We start from the raw sequence: 8224 nt of genomic DNA on the forward strand, positions 1-8224 counted from the left end.
ACAAAGCCTGTATCCCCTCTACCACCCCACCATCACCACGTCCCTGGTCAGCCCTGTACTGTTGGATCTACCAAGGTGGGGGAAAGATGGTGGGCATGGGGGTGGAGATGGAGATGCTATTAGAGGAGAAAACAGTCCCACAGAAGTTTTAAGCCTCTGTACTGTGTTATTATTTAACTTTAATTTTCCTCCCTACCTCCCCTCCCCCATCACCTCATATACTTTCAGACCTATAGCTCCAGGAATTACTCTCTTGCCTAGATCTCAGTTTATACCCATCTTAGCAGCTCTAATCCAGCCAGAGGAACACATCCTGATTAAAACAAACAAAAAACTAACACAGTCCTTTATTCTGTATCCCATGATGCCCTATAGTTTTTGTAGTTGCAGTTATTTACACTGAAATAGGAAAGGAATATAGTAATATCTGCACCAATTTACATTCCCTCCCTACTTCCTTCCTATTTTCAGTTTTATTAATATAGACATGCACTGTTTAACAAATATATGAAGCATATTTATTGTTAGTAATTTTTAAAAAAATTCTAGCTCTCAATTTTAGATGTTTTACTGACAAGGTTTTCAGGAACTCTAATTCTACCTATTGTGAGAATTGAAGGTCCCCTCTAAGTTTTTCTTAAAATAACACTTTTGATCTCCCCAAAGAATTGACTCCCCCAAATGTGGTTTTGATAAACATCTTGACTTATATTTACAAGTAGCATAGCAGCTGGCAAATAATAAAGATATTATTCCTGAAAACACTCACTCATAAAATATAACCTGGTAGTTTTTCCAATTACTTGACAATTCATCATGACTTAGAAAAGCCCTTCATAAGTCCAGTCCTGTTGGAGCCTCACTATATTTCTGAGTTTCCCACTAGAAACAAGAATGCCCTGAAACCAGTTGGGATCTCCAAGGAAGCAGAACTGTTAAAATCAGTTTACTCTGGTTTCTTCATTTGTATCACAGAGTGTTACAAGGAGCAAACAAAAGAATAGATTAAAAGCACACTGGGTGGTGCTGGGAAGATGGCGGAAGAGTAAGATGCGGAGATCACATTCCTCCCCACAGATACACCAGAAATACATCTACATGTGAAACAACTCCTACAGAACACCTACTGAATGCTGGCAGAAGACCTCAGACCTCCCAAAAGGCAAGAAACTCCCCACGTACCTGGGTAGGGCAAAAGAAAAAAAATTAAAAACAGAGACAAAAGAATAGGGACAGCACCTGCACCAGTGGGAGGGAGCTGTGAAGGAGGAAAGGTCTCCACACACTAGGAAGCCCCTTCGCGGGCAGAGATTGCAGGAGGCGGAGCGGGGAGCTTCGGAGCCGCGGAGGAGAGCGCAGCCACAGGGGCGCGGAGGGCAAAGCGGAGAGATTCCCGCACAGAGGACCGGGGCCGACCGGCACTCACCAGCCCGAGAGGCTTGTGTGCTCCCCCGCTGGGGCGGGAGGAGCTGCGAGCTGAGGCTCGGGTTTCGGCCGAGAGCGCAGGGAGAGGACTGGGGTTGCCGGCTTGAACATAGCCCGAAGGGGTTAGTGCGCCACGGCTAGCCGGGAGGGAGTCCGGGAAAAAGTCTGCACCTGCCGAAGAGGGAAGAGACTTTTTCTTCCCACTTTGTTTCCTGGTGCGCGAGGAGAGGGGATTAAGAGTACTGCTTAAAGGAACTCCAGAGACGGGTGGGAGCCACGGCTAAAAGTGCGGACCCCAGAGACGGGCGGAAGACGCTAAGGCTGCTGCTGACGCCACCAAGGTGCCTGTGTGCGAGCACAGGTCACTATCCACACCCCTCTTCCGGGGAGCCTGTGCAGCCCGCCACTGCCAGGTTCCCGGGATCCAGGGACAACTTCCCAGGGAGAACACACGGCGAGCCTCAGGCTGGTGCAATGTCACGCCGGCCTCTGCCGCCTCAGGCTCACCCCGCACACAGTGCCCCTCCCTCCCCCCGCCTGAGTGCGCCAGAGCCCCTGAGTCAGTGGCTCCTTTAACCCCGTACTGTCTGAGCAAGAAACAGACGCCCTCCAGTGACCTACACACAGAGGCAGGGCCAAATCCAAAGCTGAGCCCTTGTGAGCTGTGAGAACAAAGAAGAGAAAGGGAACTCTCTCCCAGCAGCCTCAGAAACAGCGGATTAAAGCTCCACAATCAACTTGATGTATGCTGCATCTGTGGAATACATGAATAGACAGCGAATCATCCCAAATTGACGAGGTGGACTTTGAGAGCAAGATCTATGATTTTTTCCCCTTTTCCTCTTTTTGTGAATGTGTATGTGTATGCTTCTGTGTGAGATCTTGTCTGTATAGCTTTGCTTCCACCATTTGTCCTAGTGTTCTATCCGTCCATTTTTTAAGATTTTTTTAATAATTAATTTTAATTTAAATAACTCTATTATACTTGACTTTCTTTCTTTCTTTCTTTCTTTCTTTCTTTCTTTCTTTCTTTCTTTCCTTTCCTTCCTTCCCTCCTTTAGACAACAAATCATCCCAAATTGAGGAGGTGGACTTTGAGACATAAAACAAAGTTTTATGATTTTTCCCCTTTACCTCTTTTTGTGAGGGTGTATGTGTATGCTTCTGTGTAAGATTTTGTCTGTATAGCTTTGCTTCCACCATTTGTCCTAAGGTTCTATCCGTCCCTTTTTTTTTCTAAATAATTATTTTTAATTCAATAACTTTATTATACTTTATTTTATTTTACTGTACCTTCTTTATTTCTGTGTTTTTTCCTTCCTTCCCTCCTTCCTTCCTCCCTCCCTCCCTCCCTCCTTTCTTTCCTTCTTGCCTTCTTCCTTTCTTTTCTTCTTTCTTTCTTTCTTCCTTTCTGTGTTTTTTCCTTCCTTCCCTCCTTCCTTCCTCCCTCCCTCCCTCCCTCCTTTCTTTCCTTCTTTCCTTCTTTTCATCTTTCTTTCTTTCTTTCTTTCTTCCTTCCTTCCCCCCTTCCTTCCTTCCTTCCTTCCTTCCTTCCTTCCTTCCTTCCTTCCTTTCTTTCTTTCTACCTACTTCTACTAATTCTCTCTACTTTCTCTCCCTTTTATTCTGAGCCGTGTGGATGAAAGGCTCTTGCTGCTCCAGCCAGGAGTCAGGACTCTGCCTCTGAGGTGGGAGAACCAACTTCAGGACACTGGTCAACAAGAGACCTCCCAGCTCCACATAAGGCGAAAATCTCCCAGAGATACAGAGACCTCCGTCTAAACACCAGCACCCAGCTTCACTCAACGACCAGCAAGCTACACTGCTAGACAACCTTTGCCAAACAACTAGCAAAACAGGAACAGCCACTAGAAGAGAGGCTGCCTAAAATCATACTAAGTCCACAGACACTCCAAAACACACCACCAAACGTGGACCTGCCCACTACAGAGAAAAGATCTAGCCTCATACACCACAACACAGGCACTAGTCCCCTCCACCAGGAAGTCTACACAACCCACTGGACCAACCTTAGCCACTGGAGACAGACATCAAAAACAATGGGAACTACGAACCTGTAGCCTGCAAAAAGGAGACCCCAAACACAGTAAGATAAGCAAAATAAGAAGACAGAAAAACACACAGCAGATGAAGGAGCAAGATAAAAATGCACCAGACCTAACAAATGAAGAGGAAATAGGCAGTCTACCTGAAAAAGAATTCAGAATAATGATAGTAAAGGTGATCCAAAATCTTGGAAATAGAATGGACAAAATGCAAGAAACAGTTAACAAGGACCTAGAAGAAAAAAAGGTGAAACAAAGAATGATGAACAACACAACAAATGAAATGAAAAATACTCTAGATGGGATCAATAGCAGAATAAATGAGGCAGAAGAACGGATAAGTGGCCTGGAAGATGAAATAGTGGAAATAACTACTGCAGAGCAGAATAAAGAAAAAAGAATGAAAAGAACTGAGGACAGTCTCAGAGACCTCTGGGACAACATTAAACGCACCAACATTCGAATTATAGGGGTTCCAGAAGAAGAAGAGAAAAAGAAAGGGACTGAGAAAATATTTGAAGAGATTATAGTTGAAAACTTCGCTAATATGGGAAAGGAAATAGTTAATCAAGTCCAGGAAGCACAGAGAGTCCCATACAGGATAAGTTCAAGGAGAAATACGCCAATCAAACGATCAAAAACTAAATACAAAGAAAGCATATTAAAAGCAGCAAGGGAAAAACAACAAATAACACACAAGGAATCCCCATAAGGTTAACAGCTGATCTCTCAGCAGAAACTCTACAAGCCAGAAGGGAGTGGCATAACATACTGAAAGTGATGAAGGAGAAAAAACTGCAACCCAGATTATTCTACCCAACAAGGATCTCATTCAGATTTGATGGAGAAATTAAAACATTTACAGACAAACAAAAGTTGAGAGAGTTCAGCACCACCAAACCAGCTTTACAACAAATGCTAAAGGAACTTCTCTAGACAAAAACACAAGAGAAGGAAAAGACCTATAATAACCTATAATAACGAACCCAAAACAATTTAGAAAATGGGAATAGGTACATACATATCGATAATTACCTTAAATGTAAATGGGCTAAATGCTCCCACCAAAAGACACAGACTGGCTGAATGGATACAAAAACAAGACCCATATATATGCTGTCTACAAGAGACCCACTTCAGACCTAGAGACACATACAGACTGAAAGTAAGGGGATGGAAAAAGATATTCCATGCAAATGGAAACCAAAAGAAAGCTGGAGTAGCAATTCTCATATCAGACAAAATAGACTTTAAAATAAAGACTATCAGAAGATACAAAGAAGGACACTACATAATGATCAAGGGATCGATCCAAGAAGCTATAACAATTGTAAATATTTATGCACCCAACATAGGAGCACCTCAATACATAAGGCAAAAACTAAGAGCTGTAAAAGGGAAAATTGGCAGTAACACATTCATAGTAGGGTACTTCAACATCCCACTTTCACCAATGGACAGATCATCCAAAATGTAAATAAATAAGGAAACACAAGCTTTAAATGATACATTAAACAAGATGGACTTAATTGATATTTATACGACACTCCATCCAAAAACAACAGAATACACATTTTTCTCAAGTGCTCATGGAACATTCTCCAGGATAGATCATATCTTGGGTCACAAATTAAGCCTTGGTAAATTTTAGAAAGTTGAAATTGTATCAAGTATCTTTTCCGACCACAACAAAAAACCCCCAAAGTTAGCAGAAGAAAAGAAATCATAAAAATCAGATCAGAAATAAATGAAAAAGAACTGAAGGAAACAATAACAAAGATCAATAAAAGTAAAAGCTGGTTCTTTGAGAAGATAAACAAAATAGATAAACCATTAGCCAGACTCATCAAGAAAAAAAGGGAGAAGACTCAAATCAATAGAATTAGAAATGAAAAAGGAGAAGTAACAGCTGACACTGCAGAAATAAAAAAGATCATGAGGGATTACTACAAGCAACTCTATGCCAATAAAATGGACAATCTGGAAGAAATGGACAAATTCTTAGAAATGCACAAACTACCAAGACTGAATCAGGAAGAAATAGAAAATATGAACAGACCAATCACAAACACTGAAATTGAAACTGTGATTAAAAATCTTCCAACAAACAAAAGCCCAGGACCAGATGGCTTCACAGGCGAATTCTATAAAATATTTAGCGAAGAGTTAACACCTATCCTTCTCAAACTATTCCAAAATATAGCAGAGGAAGGAACACTCCCAAATTCCTTCTACAAGGCCACCATCACCTTGATACCAAAACCAGACAAGGATGTCACAAAGAAAGAAAACTACAGGCCAATATCACTGATGAACATAGATGCAAAAATCCTCAACAAAATACTAGCAAACAGAATCCAACAGCACATTAAAAGGATCATACACCATGATCAAGTAGGGTTTATTCTGGGATTGCAAGGATTCTTCAATATACGCAAATCTATCAATGTGATTAACCATATTAACAAATTGAAGGAGAAAAACCATATGATCATCTCAATAGATGCAGAGAAAGCTTTTGACAAAATTCAACACCCATTTATGATAAAAACCCTGCAGAAAGTAGGCGTAGAGTGTACTTTCCTCAACATAATAAAGGCCATATATGACAAGCCACAGCTAACATCATCCTCAATGGTGAAAAACTGAAAGCATTTCCACTAAGATCAGGAACAACACAAGGTTGCCCACTCTCACAACTCTTATTCAACATAGTTTTGGAAGTTTTAGCAACAGCAATCAGAGAAGAAAAGGAAATAAAAGGAATCCAAATCGGAAAAGAAGAAGTAAAGCTGTTACTGTTTGCAGATGACATGATACTATACATAGAGAATCCTAAAGATGCTACCAGAAAACTACTAGAGCTAATCAATGAATTTGGTAAAGTAGCAGGATACAAAATTAATGCACAAAAATCTCTGGCATTCCTATATACTAGTGATGAAAAATCTGACAGTGAAATCAAGAAAACACTCCCATTTACCACTGCAATAAAAAGAGTAAGATATATAGGAATAAACCTACCTAAGGAGACAAAAGACATGTATGCAGAAAATTATAAGACACTGATGAAAGAAATTAAAGATGATACAAATAGATGGAGAGATATACCATGTTCTTGGATTGGAACAATCAACATTGTGAAAATGACTCTACTACCCAAAGCAATCTACAGATTCAATGCAATCCCTATCAAACTACCACTGGCATTTTTCACAGAACTAGAACAAAAAATTTCACAATTTGTATGGAAACACAAAAGACCCCGAATAGCCAAAGCAATCTTGAGAACAAAAAATGGAGCTGGAGGAATCAGGCTGCCTGACTTCAGACTATACTACAAAGCTACAGTAATCAAGACAGTATGGTACTGGCACAAAAACAGAAAGATAGATCAATGGAATAGGATAGAAAGCCCAGAGATAAACCCATGCACATATGGTCACCTTATCTTTGATAAAGGTGGCAGGAATATACAGTGGAGAAAGGACAGCCTCTTCAATAAGTGGTGCTGGGAAAATTGGACAGGTACATGTAAAAGTATGAGATTAGATCACTCCCTAACACCATACACAAAAATAAGCTCAAAATGGATTAAAGACCTAAATGTAAGGCCAGAAACTATCAAACTCTTAGAGGAAAACATAGGCAGAACACTCTATGACATAAATCACAGCAAGATCCTTCTTGACCCATCTCCTAGAGTAATGGAGATAAAAACAAAAATAAACAAATGGGACTAATGAAACTTAAAAGCTTTTGCACAGCAAAGGAAACCATAAGGAAGACCAAAAGACAACCCTCAGAATGGGAGAAAATATATGCAAATGAATCAACTGACAAAGGATTAATCTCGAAAATTTACAGGCCGCTCATGCAGCTCAATAACAAAAAAATAAAAAAACCCAATCCATAAATGGGCAGAAGACCTAAATAGACATTTCTCCAAAGAAGATATACAGACTGCCAACAAACACATTAAAGAATGCTCAACATCATTAATCATTTAGAGAAATGCAAATCAAAACTACAATGCGATATCATCTCACACCCGTCAGAATGGCCATCATCAAAAAATCTAGAAACAATAAATTCTGGAGAGGGTGTGGAGAAAAGGGAACACTCTTGCACTGCTGGTGGGAATGTGAATTGGTTCAGCCACTATGGAGAACAGTATGGAGGTTCCTTAAAATACTATAAATAGAACTACCATATGACCCAGCAATCCCACTACTGGGCATATACCCTGAGAAAACCAAAATTCAAAAAGAGTCATGTACCAAAATGTTCATTGCAGCTCTATTTACAATAACCCAGAGATGGAAACAACCTAAGTGCCCATCATTGGATGAATGGATAAAGAAGATGTGGCCCATATATACAATGGAATATTACTCAGCCATAAAAAGAAACGAAATTGAGCTATTTGTAATGAGGTGGATAGACCTAGAGTCTGTCATACAGAGTGAAGTAAGTCAGAAAGAGAAGGACAAATACCATATGCTAACTCATATATATGGAATTTAAGAAAAAAAAATGTTATGAATAACCTAGTGGTAAGACAGGAATAAAGACACAGACCTACTGGAGAATGGACTTGAGGATATGGGGATGGGGAAGGGTGAGCTATGATAGAGTGAGAGAGAGACATGGACATATATATATACTAACAAAAGTAAGGTAGATAGCCAGTGGGAAGCAGCTGCCTGGCACAGGGATACAGGGTCGGTGCT

This window comes from Lipotes vexillifer, unplaced genomic scaffold (assembly GCF_000442215.2).
Source record: "Lipotes vexillifer unplaced genomic scaffold, Lipotes_vexillifer_v1.1 scaffold1208, whole genome shotgun sequence".
Classification (NCBI taxonomy): Eukaryota; Metazoa; Chordata; class Mammalia; order Artiodactyla; family Lipotidae; genus Lipotes; species Lipotes vexillifer.